General features: G+C 49.1%; 7 non-coding genes and 3 pseudogenes across 7 annotated transcripts; all 10 read left to right on the forward strand.

The window, feature by feature from the left end:
* Nucleotides 1-619: 619 nt before the first annotated feature.
* On the forward strand, nt 620-829 carry LOC142265045 (U2 spliceosomal RNA; annotated as a pseudogene).
* A 1,387-nt stretch (nt 830-2,216) lies between these two features.
* Nucleotides 2,217-2,306, forward strand: LOC142265061 (U2 spliceosomal RNA; annotated as a pseudogene).
* Nucleotides 2,307-7,746: 5,440 nt separating this feature from the next.
* On the forward strand, nt 7,747-7,956 carry LOC142265047 (U2 spliceosomal RNA; annotated as a pseudogene).
* Nucleotides 7,957-9,343: 1,387 nt separating this feature from the next.
* LOC142265008 (U2 spliceosomal RNA) lies at nt 9,344-9,534 on the forward strand. The gene has a single exon (XR_012731404.1). It is a non-coding gene; the product is annotated as a U2 spliceosomal RNA (small nuclear RNA).
* A 1,387-nt stretch (nt 9,535-10,921) lies between these two features.
* On the forward strand, nt 10,922-11,112 carry LOC142265011 (U2 spliceosomal RNA). The gene has a single exon (XR_012731406.1). It is a non-coding gene; the product is annotated as a U2 spliceosomal RNA (small nuclear RNA).
* Nucleotides 11,113-12,499: 1,387 nt separating this feature from the next.
* On the forward strand, nt 12,500-12,690 carry LOC142265012 (U2 spliceosomal RNA). The gene has a single exon (XR_012731407.1). It is a non-coding gene; the product is annotated as a U2 spliceosomal RNA (small nuclear RNA).
* Nucleotides 12,691-14,077: 1,387 nt separating this feature from the next.
* LOC142265013 (U2 spliceosomal RNA) lies at nt 14,078-14,268 on the forward strand. Its single transcript, XR_012731408.1, has one exon. It is a non-coding gene; the product is annotated as a U2 spliceosomal RNA (small nuclear RNA).
* Nucleotides 14,269-15,655: 1,387 nt separating this feature from the next.
* Nucleotides 15,656-15,846, forward strand: LOC142265014 (U2 spliceosomal RNA). The gene has a single exon (XR_012731409.1). It is a non-coding gene; the product is annotated as a U2 spliceosomal RNA (small nuclear RNA).
* Nucleotides 15,847-17,233: 1,387 nt separating this feature from the next.
* On the forward strand, nt 17,234-17,424 carry LOC142265015 (U2 spliceosomal RNA). Its single transcript, XR_012731410.1, has one exon. It is a non-coding gene; the product is annotated as a U2 spliceosomal RNA (small nuclear RNA).
* A 1,387-nt stretch (nt 17,425-18,811) lies between these two features.
* LOC142265016 (U2 spliceosomal RNA) lies at nt 18,812-19,002 on the forward strand. Its single transcript, XR_012731411.1, has one exon. It is a non-coding gene; the product is annotated as a U2 spliceosomal RNA (small nuclear RNA).
* The last annotated feature ends 959 nt before the right edge of the window (nt 19,003-19,961 follow it).

A 19,961-nucleotide genomic window follows, 5' to 3' on the forward strand; every position in this document is an offset into this window, starting at 1 on the left:
CCCTTCGTGGAGGAAACATCGCTGCACGCCTTTTGGGACTGCCGTTTCGCACAGCGCCTGTTGGTTGCCCTGGAGGATGACCTGAGGAACTCCGTCCCCAGAGGGAGCCTATCGTACCATTCCGTACTTTATGGACTCTTCCCTGGGACTCACACCGTTGGAGCCATCCAGGAGGCTTGGCGCCTTATGAACTGCTTTAAGGACGCTATTTGGGTCGCCAGGAACCGGCTCATCTTGAAGAGGGAGAGGATGTCTATCCAGGATTGCCGCAGGCTGATCCACAGCCTGCTCAGAGACTATTCCATCATGGACAGTCCGGACGACAGCGCCGAGGAGGAGGTTTAGACCTCTTCCATGCCCCCTCCCTCCTTTTCCCGTTATGTGCGTCTTTCAATAAAGCTTCGGGCCTGTGATTTCCCCACCCTATCCCCCTTTTCCCCTACCCCCATCCCCCAATCGCCGGTTCGTCGTTATTTATTGTCTAACTTTTTCTTTCAGCTTGAGTGTTATGGATAAGCATAGGAGCGTGATGTATAGTTTAGTGCGTCGTACTCTATGGCTATGTAAGAAGGATTGTATATTTCTGTGTGTACGGGGCTGCGGCACTGTACACGGTTTGTTACCTTTTTGTGAGTAGTGCATGATAATAAAGATGCTGTTAAATCAAAAAAAAAAATCTGTTCTTATCAGTTTAATATCTGATACGTCCCCTATCTGGGGACCATATATTAAATGGATTTTTAGAACAGGGAGATGGAAAAAGAGCTTGCTCTGTCCACTCCACGCATTGACCTGGTATTGCAGTACCTCCAGGAACGGTGCACCCCTTCTTAACCCAGTTTCCAAAAGCAGAACTCAATTCACCTGATTCATATTAGCCCGATTTAATGAATTGGAAGAAAGCATACGTCTTCATATGCACCTCAATTTGGCCCATTCACTTTTCACACTTCCTCCTTTTGTTTTTTATCTTTCACACTTTTGACTTTCTTTATTCATCCAAATAGCAAACTCATCACCACTCAACCTGACCAACTCGGCTATGTCCCCGTGCTGCAGTTCTCTGTCTTATCTAGATCATTTGCAATTGAATGGAATAGATCCCTTTTGGACAAAGTGGATTCACCTGCTGCTGCAGTGACCACAGGTGTGATAACATCTAGAATTGGCATCTGGTGCGATCTCTCCGCTTCCACTCCAAAGAAAGTTACCTGTTTATTCCTATCATGCATTGGTTTTTGGGGTTTTCTTTGAGTAATGATGATCTCTTTAGTAGTCTGTTGGCGCCCTCTCCTGGAGGAATAGTTTGCTTGCTCTTGGACATTCTAAAAGAGAGGTCATGATAGACATTGAGCTTCTGAGCTCAATTGGGGACAGTCATGGGTGATGAATGTTTGCAACCTACTGCGAAGCCTCATACCGCAATATAAGGAACGTCAAATACTAAGAAAGGGCGGCCTATGAAAGAATTACTACTTTCAATAAGTACACTTAAACGGCTAATTGGGAATAGAAAAACTGTAAAAAGCCCTCTGAGAAAGCCCCCCTCTAACCTTTGATAGTAAGCTTTTCTGTAGTCTGCCTGTTGATGTATTTTCCGTTTGAACTGTGCACAACATGAAGAGACGGAACACTGGCGGCTTGTCACAATGCCCCCCGATGACATCACAATAGCGCTGCTGCCTAGAAAACAAGCTGCGCAGAAGAAGTTGTTCTTTGGGTGGGAGGGTGGGCTAGTGGAAGGAGGGGGCAATCTCTTTTTTTCCCGGGTGGTAGGGGGATGACAGGAGAAGGGAAGCGGGTGGTGAGAAAGGTACAGAGGGCAGGGTTTGGGGGCTGGGAAGGAAAGGGAAAAGATTAGGGTTTGGGGATGATGAAAGGGCTTTCTACGGGTAAGGATGGCAAAGGGTGGCAGTGACGGAAAGTCAGGCAACCTGTCCTGTCCGTCTTTTTGTATCGTGAATTGGAAAGACTGCAAGGGGGAGGGGAGTTGCTTGCGCCCTAAAGGAGGAGTTATTCAGATTCATTGCAGTGGGCGGCGGCTGCAAAACGCACCATTCTTCTTGTTTTGGCTCTGCAAAGCAGCCTTTTCAAGGGTTGGCTTGGGTGACAAAATGTCTTGTGTAGGCGTGGGTTTGTCTCCCTCTCGCTCTCTCTCCCTAAGATGTGTCCGGCATAGGCCAGGGTGCCACTCGAGGCCCAAACCAATTCTGGTTATCGCTTCTCGGCCTTTTGGCTAAGATCAAGTGTAGTATCTGTTCTTATCAGAACAAACTGAGCTAGCTACACTTGACGAGATACGATCAGGGAGACGAGCTCCGAAGCCCAGCCGAGACCGGAAGAGGGAGATCGGACGGAAGAAGAGCTTGGCAGAAAGAAGCAAGAAGACGAAGGCTCGGAGAAGACTTGGGGAGACCAGAGGAACTTCGAGGAGGAACACAGCGGGAGAAGACACCCGGAGAAGAATCCAAGATCCAGCTCCGGGAACTCAAGCAGGAACCAGCCATGGCAAGCAAGCCAGAGAAGGCAGCCAAGAAGGCTCAGGACCCAGGGACCTCCAGGAAGGCTCATCCAGAGGCTTCTTCGGCCCAAGAGGCCCCTACCTCCGACGCCAGCCAGCCGGAGGGAGCCCGGACGCCGCCTGAAAAGGCTCCAACCCTGGAGCCTTGGATGCGGCAGACGGTCGCCCTGAAGCTAAAGGCGGTGGATGGTAGGTTGCCGGACATGTCCAGCGACGTGTTCTGCAAGAAGATGATTCTGGATCAGGGCTTCTCCAGGGCGGAAACCCTGAGTGTCCAGACCTTCATGACTGGCATTTTTCTGGTAACCTTTGCCACGGTGAATGCCTGCAGGAGATACTGGGAGGCGATGAACGCAGCGATGCCGGACTCCCCTTTTCATTCTTTTTTAGGATCCTGTCCTATACAGAGGGATGAGAAGAGGATCACGGTCTCCATGCGGAACCCGCACACCCCAGGAAGAGACATCTCCACGTTCCTGGGACGTCTCTGCACAGTGGTGAGGGAGCCATCCCACATCCTTAACGGCAACGGATTCTGGACGGGTAAGTGGTCAGTAACCGTTCGACTCTACAGGGAACCAGCATCCGAGGATGGTCTCCAGCACCTGCCCCCGACATTCTCTCTGGGAAACTCCTTTGGTCTCATCTACTACCCGGACATGCCACACAACTGCAGGAAATGTGGCGGGAAAGGGCATTCGATGAAGACCTGCAAGGAGGACGCCTGCAGGGTTTGCCGGGTGACGGGACACAGCTCCAAGGACTGCCCAAAGAAGAAGACTTGCAACCTATGTGGACAGGCGGACCACCTTTACAAGGACTGCCCACAGCGGGAGAAATCCTGGGCAAGGGTTGCCGCGGTGACCCAGTATCGGGTAGTCACAGCTTCGTCGACCAAGGCAGCTACGACCAAGGCCACAGAGGCCAAGGACAAGGCGGCCAAGAACCCGGCGACCGTGGCTCCAGCCGATGCCCCAGCAGCCACGGAGTCCAGGAAAAAGGGTAAGAAAACTGTTGCCCCCTCCCTGGTCCCCCCCCCTGCCACCCCTGTCCAAACCCCTCCCCCCCCGGCCAACCCTACTGAGGATTCCACTACCTCCACCTCATTTCCCTACTCCTCAGTTGGTCTCCTCACCCCCCCCCCAAAGCCCACTCTCCCTCCCCAGACCATGAGAGCAGAGGACCTCAGCACTCTTGCACTTTTCACCGAGGAGGATTTTCCAGCTCTTGTCTCCTCAGGTACAGGCCAAAGGAAAAGGAAGGTGGAAGATAGTCCTGTCGCAGAACCTTCCAAGCTGTTCATTGTGGATCCCAATCCACCCCAGGAAGAGGAGGATGGCCTCCTCCCAGAACCGGACGTGTTGGAGCAGATGGTGGAGTCCCTTGTGGCCGAAGAAGAAATGGAGGAGTCGGAAGCCACTGAGGCACCATCCCTGCTCGATCAGCTAGAAGAAGAGGGTCTGCTGGAGATACCCTTACCAGCAGGTGCCAAAGAGGAAGAACCGCCCGACCGGAGTGGTAACTAAGGCACACCGCCTGCGCTAACTTTCTCTTTCCTCCAATGACTGCTAACATTAACACCTTTTCCATTAATGTTAGGAGCATCAGAGACAAGTTCCGACGTCAGACAATTTTTGCGTTCCTTAACACTCAGTCTAGTGATGTATTTTTCCTGCAGGAATGCTCCCTTCCCTCCTCTAGGTCCTTCAACCATCTGGCCAGGGAGTGGACCCTTGGCCCATCCTACTGGTCCGGCGGAGGCGACTGTAGGTCCGCGGGGGTCGCCGTGCTGATCAGGGGAAGCGCCTTCACATTGGACTCTGTTCAGGAAATCGTCTGCGGCAGGTTACTGCTCGTGGATGGCACCTGGGCGGGAGAACCTGTCAGGTTCATCAATGTGTACGCTTCTCCTGTGAAGAGCGATCGACTGGAGCTCCTCCAAGCCCTGCGCCCTCAGCTCGCTACTGCCAGGACGGTAGTGATGGCCGGGGATTTCAACTGCCCGATTGAGGAGGATGGACGCAGTTCTGGAACGGCTGCCAAGTTGGACGTCACATCCAAACTGCTCATTGAGATGGTGACCGAAGCCTCTCTTGTGGACGTTGTTGGCTCCATCGGACACGGATCCGTGAACTATTCATGGTGCCGATCCGATGGCTCGCTGCGTTCCAGGATTGACTTTGTGTTTACCTCTCGGGCGGTTGGGCGGAGTGGGCACTCGATGGTCCCCTGCTTCTTCTCTGACCACAGAGCCATTCACTTTCAAGGTGTGCTGGGCCATGGCTTCCCCATTGGCCCGGGCTCCTGGAAGCTGAACTGCTCTCTGCTGGAAAAGGGTGAGATTCTGGAGGAGCTTAGAGCTGCCTACTCCACGTGGCGGGCCTACAAGGCGGGCTTCCAGTCTGTTTCTGACTGGTGGGAATACGTTAAACTCGAGTTCCGTTTCTTCTTTCAGGCAAAGAGTCAACAACAGGCGGGTCTGAAGAGGAGGGACTTCAGGAGACTCCAGCGTGAGCTGCGTTCCCTGCAGGACCTTCTTCGATGCGGCTGGGACGTGAGAGAGGAGCTGGAGGAGACTAAGAGGAGCCTGAAAAGGCACTTCGAGGAGGAGTCCGAGCGAATTGTCTTCCGTTCCAAAGTGGAGAACCTGGAGAAGGGTGAGAAATGTAACTCGTTCTTTTTCAGGAAACTCCACGCCGGTCACACGCCCATGAATGAACTACGAGACGAGAGTGGCAGCATGCGACGCGGGAAAGAGAACGTGATGAAGGTCGTCAGCGACTTCTACAGCGAACTCTACGCCCGCAAGACTACTGACCCCGAGGCCGCCGATAAGTTCCTGTCAGGTATCACTAACCATCTTGACCCTGCAGACGCGGCGGCCATGGATGTTCCTCTGACGGTGGACGAGCTGCTCTCGGCCGCCAAATCCTTTAGTTCTGGCAGGACACCGGGCAGTGACGGCCTCCCAGCAGAGCTCTATGTAGCGCTGGGAGACCTAATCTGTCCGGACCTGTTAGGGCTGTATGAGGAGATGGTGGTGGAGGGCAGAATGCCTCCATCTCTGAGGGAAGGAATGGTCACGATCCTGTACAAGCGTAAAGGAGAGAGGTGCGACCTGAAGAATTGGCGTCCCATCACCCTTCTGAACGTCGACTACAAGATCCTGGCCAAGACGATGGCAACGAGATTGAAGACTGTTATCGGACGGATCATCCACCCGGATCAGACCTGCGGCATCCCCGGACGTCGCACCGCAGACAGCCTGGCTCTCATGCGGGACACGGTCGAGTACATCAAAGCCCGCCGGGTGCACGCAGCCCTGATCTCGTTGGATCAGGAAAAGGCCTTCGACCGTGTTTCCCATGAGTTCCTGGGCAAAGCTCTGCACAGGTTAGGTTTGGGTAACATGTTTTGCTTGTATGTCCAACTAATGTATTTTGATATTCACAGCTCGGTGTTGGTAAACGGCTGGAAGACTGACCCCTTCCCGGTCCTCTCAGGGGTCAGACAAGGCTGTCCTCTGTCACCTCTTCTTTTTGTTTGTGTTATAGAACTCTTTGCAGAGGCTATCCGGCGGAATGGAGAGATCAGAGGGATCACCGCACCAGGACCAGAACGCTTCGAGGTCAAGTGCTCGCTCTACATGGACGACGTGACCGTCTTCTGCGCGGACCGGCGCTCAGTCGACACCCTCGTCCAGACCTGTGAGACCTTCGGACGGGCTTCGGGAGCCAAAGTCAACTGCGGGAAGTCGGAAGCCATGCTCTTCGGGGACTGGCAGCCGGCCTCTTCCGCCCCCTTCCCCTTCAGCATCCAGCCGGATTTCATCAAGGTTCTTGGAGTCTGGTTCGGGAAGGAAGGAGCAGCCCTCAAGTCCTGGGAGGAACGCTTGACCAAGATCACCCAACGGATCGGTCTGTGGAGCCTCAGACGCCTCACCTGTGAGGGCAAAGCACTGGTCCTGCGTAACGAGGTACTGCCCGTGCTGCAGTACACGGCCCAGGCCTGGCCCCCCCTTGCCACCGTGTGCAGGGCCATTACCAGGACGGTGTTTCGTTTTGTCTGGGGATCCAAGATGGACAGAGTAAAGCGGAGCATCATGTACAAGGATCCTCGCAAGGGTGGGAAGGGCGTACCCGATATCCCCACCCTCCTGCGATCCTCCTTCGTATGTGACTGCGTTCGCCGAACTCTGCGAGTCAAGAGAGGTTCCGCGGGTGGGTCCATGTCTCGCTTCTTCCTGCTCCCCCTTTGGAGACGGTTAGGCTGGGACAAGTGGGACAGCTCCTTCCCCTACAACTGGACGGCGCCATGGTTCTACGGAGACGTGGTTCGGTTTGTGAGGGAACACCAACTGGAGGGACTCAAGCCTGATTTGTGGAAGCCAAAGACTATCCACAAACTCATCAGAGCCAAGGACGAAATGGAGAACATTCCAGGACTTCATCACGACACACTGGAGACTGTTTGGACAAACGTGTCATCGGCTGGATTGACCAACGGGCACAAGGACTTGTCATGGATGGCGATACAGGGCGGACTGCCCGTCCGGTCATTCATGCACGCCCGGAACCTGTGCAAAACCCGGTACTGCCCAAGGTGCCCCTTCGTGGAGGAAACATCGCTGCACGCCTTTTGGGACTGCCGTTTCGCACAGCGCCTGTTGGTTGCCCTGGAGGATGACCTGAGGAACTCCGTCCCCAGAGGGAGCCTATCGTACCATTCCGTACTTTATGGACTCTTCCCTGGGACTCACACCGTTGGAGCCATCCAGGAGGCTTGGCGCCTTATGAACTGCTTTAAGGACGCTATTTGGGTCGCCAGGAACCGGCTCATCTTGAAGAGGGAGAGGATGTCTATCCAGGATTGCCGCAGGCTGATCCACAGCCTGCTCAGAGACTATTCCATCATGGACAGTCCGGACGACAGCGCCGAGGAGGAGGTTTAGACCTCTTCCATGCCCCCTCCCTCCTTTTCCCGTTATGTGCGTCTTTCAATAAAGCTTCGGGCCTGTGATTTCCCCACCCTATCCCCCTTTTCCCCTACCCCCATCCCCCAATCGCCGGTTCGTCGTTATTTATTGTCTAACTTTTTCTTTCAGCTTGAGTGTTATGGATAAGCATAGGAGCGTGATGTATAGTTTAGTGCGTCGTACTCTATGGCTATGTAAGAAGGATTGTATATTTCTGTGTGTACGGGGCTGCGGCACTGTACACGGTTTGTTACCTTTTTGTGAGTAGTGCATGATAATAAAGATGCTGTTAAATCAAAAAAAAAAATCTGTTCTTATCAGTTTAATATCTGATACGTCCCCTATCTGGGGACCATATATTAAATGGATTTTTAGAACAGGGAGATGGAAAAAGAGCTTGCTCTGTCCACTCCACGCATTGACCTGGTATTGCAGTACCTCCAGGAACGGTGCACCCCTTCTTAACCCAGTTTCCAAAAGCAGAACTCAATTCACCTGATTCATATTAGCCCGATTTAATGAATTGGAAGAAAGCATACGTCTTCATATGCACCTCAATTTGGCCCATTCACTTTTCACACTTCCTCCTTTTGTTTTTTATCTTTCACACTTTTGACTTTCTTTATTCATCCAAATAGCAAACTCATCACCACTCAACCTGACCAACTCGGCTATGTCCCCGTGCTGCAGTTCTCTGTCTTATCTAGATCATTTGCAATTGAATGGAATAGATCCCTTTTGGACAAAGTGGATTCACCTGCTGCTGCAGTGACCACAGGTGTGATAACATCTAGAATTGGCATCTGGTGCGATCTCTCCGCTTCCACTCCAAAGAAAGTTACCTGTTTATTCCTATCATGCATTGGTTTTTGGGGTTTTCTTTGAGTAATGATGATCTCTTTAGTAGTCTGTTGGCGCCCTCTCCTGGAGGAATAGTTTGCTTGCTCTTGGACATTCTAAAAGAGAGGTCATGATAGACATTGAGCTTCTGAGCTCAATTGGGGACAGTCATGGGTGATGAATGTTTGCAACCTACTGCGAAGCCTCATACCGCAATATAAGGAACGTCAAATACTAAGAAAGGGCGGCCTATGAAAGAATTACTACTTTCAATAAGTACACTTAAACGGCTAATTGGGAATAGAAAAACTGTAAAAAGCCCTCTGAGAAAGCCCCCCTCTAACCTTTGATAGTAAGCTTTTCTGTAGTCTGCCTGTTGATGTATTTTCCGTTTGAACTGTGCACAACATGAAGAGACGGAACACTGGCGGCTTGTCACAATGCCCCCCGATGACATCACAATAGCGCTGCTGCCTAGAAAACAAGCTGCGCAGAAGAAGTTGTTCTTTGGGTGGGAGGGTGGGCTAGTGGAAGGAGGGGGCAATCTCTTTTTTTCCCGGGTGGTAGGGGGATGACAGGAGAAGGGAAGCGGGTGGTGAGAAAGGTACAGAGGGCAGGGTTTGGGGGCTGGGAAGGAAAGGGAAAAGATTAGGGTTTGGGGATGATGAAAGGGCTTTCTACGGGTAAGGATGGCAAAGGGTGGCAGTGACGGAAAGTCAGGCAACCTGTCCTGTCCGTCTTTTTGTATCGTGAATTGGAAAGACTGCAAGGGGGAGGGGAGTTGCTTGCGCCCTAAAGGAGGAGTTATTCAGATTCATTGCAGTGGGCGGCGGCTGCAAAACGCACCATTCTTCTTGTTTTGGCTCTGCAAAGCAGCCTTTTCAAGGGTTGGCTTGGGTGACAAAATGTCTTGTGTAGGCGTGGGTTTGTCTCCCTCTCGCTCTCTCTCCCTAAGATGTGTCCGGCATAGGCCAGGGTGCCACTCGAGGCCCAAACCAATTCTGGTTATCGCTTCTCGGCCTTTTGGCTAAGATCAAGTGTAGTATCTGTTCTTATCAGTTTAATATCTGATACGTCCCCTATCTGGGGACCATATATTAAATGGATTTTTAGAACAGGGAGATGGAAAAAGAGCTTGCTCTGTCCACTCCACGCATTGACCTGGTATTGCAGTACCTCCAGGAACGGTGCACCCCTTCTTAACCCAGTTTCCAAAAGCAGAACTCAATTCACCTGATTCATATTAGCCCGATTTAATGAATTGGAAGAAAGCATACGTCTTCATATGCACCTCAATTTGGCCCATTCACTTTTCACACTTCCTCCTTTTGTTTTTTATCTTTCACACTTTTGACTTTCTTTATTCATCCAAATAGCAAACTCATCACCACTCAACCTGACCAACTCGGCTATGTCCCCGTGCTGCAGTTCTCTGTCTTATCTAGATCATTTGCAATTGAATGGAATAGATCCCTTTTGGACAAAGTGGATTCACCTGCTGCTGCAGTGACCACAGGTGTGATAACATCTAGAATTGGCATCTGGTGCGATCTCTCCGCTTCCACTCCAAAGAAAGTTACCTGTTTATTCCTATCATGCATTGGTTTTTGGGGTTTTCTTTGAGTAATGATGATCTCTTTAGTAGTCTGTTGGCGCCCTCTCCTGGAGGAATAGTTTGCTTGCTCTTGGACATTCTAAAAGAGAGGTCATGATAGACATTGAGCTTCTGAGCTCAATTGGGGACAGTCATGGGTGATGAATGTTTGCAACCTACTGCGAAGCCTCATACCGCAATATAAGGAACGTCAAATACTAAGAAAGGGCGGCCTATGAAAGAATTACTACTTTCAATAAGTACACTTAAACGGCTAATTGGGAATAGAAAAACTGTAAAAAGCCCTCTGAGAAAGCCCCCCTCTAACCTTTGATAGTAAGCTTTTCTGTAGTCTGCCTGTTGATGTATTTTCCGTTTGAACTGTGCACAACATGAAGAGACGGAACACTGGCGGCTTGTCACAATGCCCCCCGATGACATCACAATAGCGCTGCTGCCTAGAAAACAAGCTGCGCAGAAGAAGTTGTTCTTTGGGTGGGAGGGTGGGCTAGTGGAAGGAGGGGGCAATCTCTTTTTTTCCCGGGTGGTAGGGGGATGACAGGAGAAGGGAAGCGGGTGGTGAGAAAGGTACAGAGGGCAGGGTTTGGGGGCTGGGAAGGAAAGGGAAAAGATTAGGGTTTGGGGATGATGAAAGGGCTTTCTACGGGTAAGGATGGCAAAGGGTGGCAGTGACGGAAAGTCAGGCAACCTGTCCTGTCCGTCTTTTTGTATCGTGAATTGGAAAGACTGCAAGGGGGAGGGGAGTTGCTTGCGCCCTAAAGGAGGAGTTATTCAGATTCATTGCAGTGGGCGGCGGCTGCAAAACGCACCATTCTTCTTGTTTTGGCTCTGCAAAGCAGCCTTTTCAAGGGTTGGCTTGGGTGACAAAATGTCTTGTGTAGGCGTGGGTTTGTCTCCCTCTCGCTCTCTCTCCCTAAGATGTGTCCGGCATAGGCCAGGGTGCCACTCGAGGCCCAAACCAATTCTGGTTATCGCTTCTCGGCCTTTTGGCTAAGATCAAGTGTAGTATCTGTTCTTATCAGTTTAATATCTGATACGTCCCCTATCTGGGGACCATATATTAAATGGATTTTTAGAACAGGGAGATGGAAAAAGAGCTTGCTCTGTCCACTCCACGCATTGACCTGGTATTGCAGTACCTCCAGGAACGGTGCACCCCTTCTTAACCCAGTTTCCAAAAGCAGAACTCAATTCACCTGATTCATATTAGCCCGATTTAATGAATTGGAAGAAAGCATACGTCTTCATATGCACCTCAATTTGGCCCATTCACTTTTCACACTTCCTCCTTTTGTTTTTTATCTTTCACACTTTTGACTTTCTTTATTCATCCAAATAGCAAACTCATCACCACTCAACCTGACCAACTCGGCTATGTCCCCGTGCTGCAGTTCTCTGTCTTATCTAGATCATTTGCAATTGAATGGAATAGATCCCTTTTGGACAAAGTGGATTCACCTGCTGCTGCAGTGACCACAGGTGTGATAACATCTAGAATTGGCATCTGGTGCGATCTCTCCGCTTCCACTCCAAAGAAAGTTACCTGTTTATTCCTATCATGCATTGGTTTTTGGGGTTTTCTTTGAGTAATGATGATCTCTTTAGTAGTCTGTTGGCGCCCTCTCCTGGAGGAATAGTTTGCTTGCTCTTGGACATTCTAAAAGAGAGGTCATGATAGACATTGAGCTTCTGAGCTCAATTGGGGACAGTCATGGGTGATGAATGTTTGCAACCTACTGCGAAGCCTCATACCGCAATATAAGGAACGTCAAATACTAAGAAAGGGCGGCCTATGAAAGAATTACTACTTTCAATAAGTACACTTAAACGGCTAATTGGGAATAGAAAAACTGTAAAAAGCCCTCTGAGAAAGCCCCCCTCTAACCTTTGATAGTAAGCTTTTCTGTAGTCTGCCTGTTGATGTATTTTCCGTTTGAACTGTGCACAACATGAAGAGACGGAACACTGGCGGCTTGTCACAATGCCCCCCGATGACATCACAATAGCGCTGCTGCCTAGAAAACAAGCTGCGCAGAAGAAGTTGTTCTTTGGGTGGGAGGGTGGGCTAGTGGAAGGAGGGGGCAATCTCTTTTTTTCCCGGGTGGTAGGGGGATGACAGGAGAAGGGAAGCGGGTGGTGAGAAAGGTACAGAGGGCAGGGTTTGGGGGCTGGGAAGGAAAGGGAAAAGATTAGGGTTTGGGGATGATGAAAGGGCTTTCTACGGGTAAGGATGGCAAAGGGTGGCAGTGACGGAAAGTCAGGCAACCTGTCCTGTCCGTCTTTTTGTATCGTGAATTGGAAAGACTGCAAGGGGGAGGGGAGTTGCTTGCGCCCTAAAGGAGGAGTTATTCAGATTCATTGCAGTGGGCGGCGGCTGCAAAACGCACCATTCTTCTTGTTTTGGCTCTGCAAAGCAGCCTTTTCAAGGGTTGGCTTGGGTGACAAAATGTCTTGTGTAGGCGTGGGTTTGTCTCCCTCTCGCTCTCTCTCCCTAAGATGTGTCCGGCATAGGCCAGGGTGCCACTCGAGGCCCAAACCAATTCTGGTTATCGCTTCTCGGCCTTTTGGCTAAGATCAAGTGTAGTATCTGTTCTTATCAGTTTAATATCTGATACGTCCCCTATCTGGGGACCATATATTAAATGGATTTTTAGAACAGGGAGATGGAAAAAGAGCTTGCTCTGTCCACTCCACGCATTGACCTGGTATTGCAGTACCTCCAGGAACGGTGCACCCCTTCTTAACCCAGTTTCCAAAAGCAGAACTCAATTCACCTGATTCATATTAGCCCGATTTAATGAATTGGAAGAAAGCATACGTCTTCATATGCACCTCAATTTGGCCCATTCACTTTTCACACTTCCTCCTTTTGTTTTTTATCTTTCACACTTTTGACTTTCTTTATTCATCCAAATAGCAAACTCATCACCACTCAACCTGACCAACTCGGCTATGTCCCCGTGCTGCAGTTCTCTGTCTTATCTAGATCATTTGCAATTGAATGGAATAGATCCCTTTTGGACAAAGTGGATTCACCTGCTGCTGCAGTGACCACAGGTGTGATAACATCTAGAATTGGCATCTGGTGCGATCTCTCCGCTTCCACTCCAAAGAAAGTTACCTGTTTATTCCTATCATGCATTGGTTTTTGGGGTTTTCTTTGAGTAATGATGATCTCTTTAGTAGTCTGTTGGCGCCCTCTCCTGGAGGAATAGTTTGCTTGCTCTTGGACATTCTAAAAGAGAGGTCATGATAGACATTGAGCTTCTGAGCTCAATTGGGGACAGTCATGGGTGATGAATGTTTGCAACCTACTGCGAAGCCTCATACCGCAATATAAGGAACGTCAAATACTAAGAAAGGGCGGCCTATGAAAGAATTACTACTTTCAATAAGTACACTTAAACGGCTAATTGGGAATAGAAAAACTGTAAAAAGCCCTCTGAGAAAGCCCCCCTCTAACCTTTGATAGTAAGCTTTTCTGTAGTCTGCCTGTTGATGTATTTTCCGTTTGAACTGTGCACAACATGAAGAGACGGAACACTGGCGGCTTGTCACAATGCCCCCCGATGACATCACAATAGCGCTGCTGCCTAGAAAACAAGCTGCGCAGAAGAAGTTGTTCTTTGGGTGGGAGGGTGGGCTAGTGGAAGGAGGGGGCAATCTCTTTTTTTCCCGGGTGGTAGGGGGATGACAGGAGAAGGGAAGCGGGTGGTGAGAAAGGTACAGAGGGCAGGGTTTGGGGGCTGGGAAGGAAAGGGAAAAGATTAGGGTTTGGGGATGATGAAAGGGCTTTCTACGGGTAAGGATGGCAAAGGGTGGCAGTGACGGAAAGTCAGGCAACCTGTCCTGTCCGTCTTTTTGTATCGTGAATTGGAAAGACTGCAAGGGGGAGGGGAGTTGCTTGCGCCCTAAAGGAGGAGTTATTCAGATTCATTGCAGTGGGCGGCGGCTGCAAAACGCACCATTCTTCTTGTTTTGGCTCTGCAAAGCAGCCTTTTCAAGGGTTGGCTTGGGTGACAAAATGTCTTGTGTAGGCGTGGGTTTGTCTCCCTCTCGCTCTCTCTCCCTAAGATGTGTCCGGCATAGGCCAGGGTGCCACTCGAGGCCCAAACCAATTCTGGTTATCGCTTCTCGGCCTTTTGGCTAAGATCAAGTGTAGTATCTGTTCTTATCAGTTTAATATCTGATACGTCCCCTATCTGGGGACCATATATTAAATGGATTTTTAGAACAGGGAGATGGAAAAAGAGCTTGCTCTGTCCACTCCACGCATTGACCTGGTATTGCAGTACCTCCAGGAACGGTGCACCCCTTCTTAACCCAGTTTCCAAAAGCAGAACTCAATTCACCTGATTCATATTAGCCCGATTTAATGAATTGGAAGAAAGCATACGTCTTCATATGCACCTCAATTTGGCCCATTCACTTTTCACACTTCCTCCTTTTGTTTTTTATCTTTCACACTTTTGACTTTCTTTATTCATCCAAATAGCAAACTCATCACCACTCAACCTGACCAACTCGGCTATGTCCCCGTGCTGCAGTTCTCTGTCTTATCTAGATCATTTGCAATTGAATGGAATAGATCCCTTTTGGACAAAGTGGATTCACCTGCTGCTGCAGTGACCACAGGTGTGATAACATCTAGAATTGGCATCTGGTGCGATCTCTCCGCTTCCACTCCAAAGAAAGTTACCTGTTTATTCCTATCATGCATTGGTTTTTGGGGTTTTCTTTGAGTAATGATGATCTCTTTAGTAGTCTGTTGGCGCCCTCTCCTGGAGGAATAGTTTGCTTGCTCTTGGACATTCTAAAAGAGAGGTCATGATAGACATTGAGCTTCTGAGCTCAATTGGGGACAGTCATGGGTGATGAATGTTTGCAACCTACTGCGAAGCCTCATACCGCAATATAAGGAACGTCAAATACTAAGAAAGGGCGGCCTATGAAAGAATTACTACTTTCAATAAGTACACTTAAACGGCTAATTGGGAATAGAAAAACTGTAAAAAGCCCTCTGAGAAAGCCCCCCTCTAACCTTTGATAGTAAGCTTTTCTGTAGTCTGCCTGTTGATGTATTTTCCGTTTGAACTGTGCACAACATGAAGAGACGGAACACTGGCGGCTTGTCACAATGCCCCCCGATGACATCACAATAGCGCTGCTGCCTAGAAAACAAGCTGCGCAGAAGAAGTTGTTCTTTGGGTGGGAGGGTGGGCTAGTGGAAGGAGGGGGCAATCTCTTTTTTTCCCGGGTGGTAGGGGGATGACAGGAGAAGGGAAGCGGGTGGTGAGAAAGGTACAGAGGGCAGGGTTTGGGGGCTGGGAAGGAAAGGGAAAAGATTAGGGTTTGGGGATGATGAAAGGGCTTTCTACGGGTAAGGATGGCAAAGGGTGGCAGTGACGGAAAGTCAGGCAACCTGTCCTGTCCGTCTTTTTGTATCGTGAATTGGAAAGACTGCAAGGGGGAGGGGAGTTGCTTGCGCCCTAAAGGAGGAGTTATTCAGATTCATTGCAGTGGGCGGCGGCTGCAAAACGCACCATTCTTCTTGTTTTGGCTCTGCAAAGCAGCCTTTTCAAGGGTTGGCTTGGGTGACAAAATGTCTTGTGTAGGCGTGGGTTTGTCTCCCTCTCGCTCTCTCTCCCTAAGATGTGTCCGGCATAGGCCAGGGTGCCACTCGAGGCCCAAACCAATTCTGGTTATCGCTTCTCGGCCTTTTGGCTAAGATCAAGTGTAGTATCTGTTCTTATCAGTTTAATATCTGATACGTCCCCTATCTGGGGACCATATATTAAATGGATTTTTAGAACAGGGAGATGGAAAAAGAGCTTGCTCTGTCCACTCCACGCATTGACCTGGTATTGCAGTACCTCCAGGAACGGTGCACCCCTTCTTAACCCAGTTTCCAAAAGCAGAACTCAATTCACCTGATTCATATTAGCCCGATTTAATGAATTGGAAGAAAGCATACGTCTTCATATGCACCTCAATTTGGCCCATTCACTTTTCACACTTCCTCCTTTTGTTTTTTATCTTTCACACTTTTGACTTTCTTTATTCATCCAAATAGCAAACTCATCACCACTCAACCTGACCAACTCGGCTATGTCCCCGTGCTGCAGTTCTCTGTCTTATCTAGATCATTTGCAATTGAATGGAATAGATCCCTTTTGGACAAAGTGGATTCACCTGCTGCTGCAGTGACCACAGGTGTGATAACATCTAGAATTGGCATCTGGTGCGATCTCTCCGCTTCCACTCCAAAGAAAGTTACCTGTTTATTCCTATCATGCATTGGTTTTTGGGGTTTTCTTTGAGTAATGATGATCTCTTTAGTAGTCTGTTGGCGCCCTCTCCTGGAGGAATAGTTTGCTTGCTCTTGGACATTCTAAAAGAGAGGTCATGATAGACATTGAGCTTCTGAGCTCAATTGGGGACAGTCATGGGTGATGAATGTTTGCAACCTACTGCGAAGCCTCATACCGCAATATAAGGAACGTCAAATACTAAGAAAGGGCGGCCTATGAAAGAATTACTACTTTCAATAAGTACACTTAAACGGCTAATTGGGAATAGAAAAACTGTAAAAAGCCCTCTGAGAAAGCCCCCCTCTAACCTTTGATAGTAAGCTTTTCTGTAGTCTGCCTGTTGATGTATTTTCCGTTTGAACTGTGCACAACATGAAGAGACGGAACACTGGCGGCTTGTCACAATGCCCCCCGATGACATCACAATAGCGCTGCTGCCTAGAAAACAAGCTGCGCAGAAGAAGTTGTTCTTTGGGTGGGAGGGTGGGCTAGTGGAAGGAGGGGGCAATCTCTTTTTTTCCCGGGTGGTAGGGGGATGACAGGAGAAGGGAAGCGGGTGGTGAGAAAGGTACAGAGGGCAGGGTTTGGGGGCTGGGAAGGAAAGGGAAAAGATTAGGGTTTGGGGATGATGAAAGGGCTTTCTACGGGTAAGGATGGCAAAGGGTGGCAGTGACGGAAAGTCAGGCAACCTGTCCTGTCCGTCTTTTTGTATCGTGAATTGGAAAGACTGCAAGGGGGAGGGGAGTTGCTTGCGCCCTAAAGGAGGAGTTATTCAGATTCATTGCAGTGGGCGGCGGCTGCAAAACGCACCATTCTTCTTGTTTTGGCTCTGCAAAGCAGCCTTTTCAAGGGTTGGCTTGGGTGACAAAATGTCTTGTGTAGGCGTGGGTTTGTCTCCCTCTCGCTCTCTCTCCCTAAGATGTGTCCGGCATAGGCCAGGGTGCCACTCGAGGCCCAAACCAATTCTGGTTATCGCTTCTCGGCCTTTTGGCTAAGATCAAGTGTAGTATCTGTTCTTATCAGTTTAATATCTGATACGTCCCCTATCTGGGGACCATATATTAAATGGATTTTTAGAACAGGGAGATGGAAAAAGAGCTTGCTCTGTCCACTCCACGCATTGACCTGGTATTGCAGTACCTCCAGGAACGGTGCACCCCTTCTTAACCCAGTTTCCAAAAGCAGAACTCAATTCACCTGATTCATATTAGCCCGATTTAATGAATTGGAAGAAAGCATACGTCTTCATATGCACCTCAATTTGGCCCATTCACTTTTCACACTTCCTCCTTTTGTTTTTTATCTTTCACACTTTTGACTTTCTTTATTCATCCAAATAGCAAACTCATCACCACTCAACCTGACCAACTCGGCTATGTCCCCGTGCTGCAGTTCTCTGTCTTATCTAGATCATTTGCAATTGAATGGAATAGATCCCTTTTGGACAAAGTGGATTCACCTGCTGCTGCAGTGACCACAGGTGTGATAACATCTAGAATTGGCATCTGGTGCGATCTCTCCGCTTCCACTCCAAAGAAAGTTACCTGTTTATTCCTATCATGCATTGGTTTTTGGGGTTTTCTTTGAGTAATGATGATCTCTTTAGTAGTCTGTTGGCGCCCTCTCCTGGAGGAATAGTTTGCTTGCTCTTGGACATTCTAAAAGAGAGGTCATGATAGACATTGAGCTTCTGAGCTCAATTGGGGACAGTCATGGGTGATGAATGTTTGCAACCTACTGCGAAGCCTCATACCGCAATATAAGGAACGTCAAATACTAAGAAAGGGCGGCCTATGAAAGAATTACTACTTTCAATAAGTACACTTAAACGGCTAATTGGGAATAGAAAAACTGTAAAAAGCCCTCTGAGAAAGCCCCCCTCTAACCTTTGATAGTAAGCTTTTCTGTAGTCTGCCTGTTGATGTATTTTCCGTTTGAACTGTGCACAACATGAAGAGACGGAACACTGGCGGCTTGTCACAATGCCCCCCGATGACATCACAATAGCGCTGCTGCCTAGAAAACAAGCTGCGCAGAAGAAGTTGTTCTTTGGGTGGGAGGGTGGGCTAGTGGAAGGAGGGGGCAATCTCTTTTTTTCCCGGGTGGTAGGGGGATGACAGGAGAAGGGAAGCGGGTGGTGAGAAAGGTACAGAGGGCAGGGTTTGGGGGCTGGGAAGGAAAGGGAAAAGATTAGGGTTTGGGGATGATGAAAGGGCTTTCTACGGGTAAGGATGGCAAAGGGTGGCAGTGACGGAAAGTCAGGCAACCTGTCCTGTCCGTCTTTTTGTATCGTGAATTGGAAAGACTGCAAGGGGGAGGGGAGTTGCTTGCGCCCTAAAGGAGGAGTTATTCAGATTCATTGCAGTGGGCGGCGGCTGCAAAACGCACCATTCTTCTTGTTTTGGCTCTGCAAAGCAGCCTTTTCAAGGGTTGGCTTGGGTGACAAAATGTCTTGTGTAGGCGTGGGTTTGTCTCCCTCTCGCTCTCTCTCCCTAAGATGTGTCCGGCATAGGCCAGGGTGCCACTCGAGGCCCAAACCAATTCTGGTTATCGCTTCTCGGCCTTTTGGCTAAGATCAAGTGTAGTATCTGTTCTTATCAGTTTAATATCTGATACGTCCCCTATCTGGGGACCATATATTAAATGGATTTTTAGAACAGGGAGATGGAAAAAGAGCTTGCTCTGTCCACTCCACGCATTGACCTGGTATTGCAGTACCTCCAGGAACGGTGCACCCCTTCTTAACCCAGTTTCCAAAAGCAGAACTCAATTCACCTGATTCATATTAGCCCGATTTAATGAATTGGAAGAAAGCATACGTCTTCATATGCACCTCAATTTGGCCCATTCACTTTTCACACTTCCTCCTTTTGTTTTTTATCTTTCACACTTTTGACTTTCTTTATTCATCCAAATAGCAAACTCATCACCACTCAACCTGACCAACTCGGCTATGTCCCCGTGCTGCAGTTCTCTGTCTTATCTAGATCATTTGCAATTGAATGGAATAGATCCCTTTTGGACAAAGTGGATTCACCTGCTGCTGCAGTGACCACAGGTGTGATAACATCTAGAATTGGCATCTGGTGCGATCTCTCCGCTTCCACTCCAAAGAAAGTTACCTGTTTATTCCTATCATGCATTGGTTTTTGGGGTTTTCTTTGAGTAATGATGATCTCTTTAGTAGTCTGTTGGCGCCCTCTCCTGGAGGAATAGTTTGCTTGCTCTTGGACATTCTAAAAGAGAGGTCATGATAGACATTGAGCTTCTGAGCTCAATTGGGGACAGTCATGGGTGATGAATGTTTGCAACCTACTGCGAAGCCTCATACCGCAATATAAGGAACGTCAAATACTAAGAAAGGGCGGCCTATGAAAGAATTACTACTTTCAATAAGTACACTTAAACGGCTAATTGGGAATAGAAAAACTGTAAAAAGCCCTCTGAGAAAGCCCCCCTCTAACCTTTGATAGTAAGCTTTTCTGTAGTCTGCCTGTTGATGTATTTTCCGTTTGAACTGTGCACAACATGAAGAGACGGAACACTGGCGGCTTGTCACAATGCCCCCCGATGACATCACAATAGCGCTGCTGCCTAGAAAACAAGCTGCGCAGAAGAAGTTGTTCTTTGGGTGGGAGGGTGGGCTAGTGGAAGGAGGGGGCAATCTCTTTTTTTCCCGGGTGGTAGGGGGATGACAGG

This window comes from Anomaloglossus baeobatrachus, unplaced genomic scaffold (assembly GCF_048569485.1).
Source record: "Anomaloglossus baeobatrachus isolate aAnoBae1 unplaced genomic scaffold, aAnoBae1.hap1 Scaffold_2717, whole genome shotgun sequence".
Taxonomy (NCBI): Eukaryota; Metazoa; Chordata; class Amphibia; order Anura; family Aromobatidae; genus Anomaloglossus; species Anomaloglossus baeobatrachus.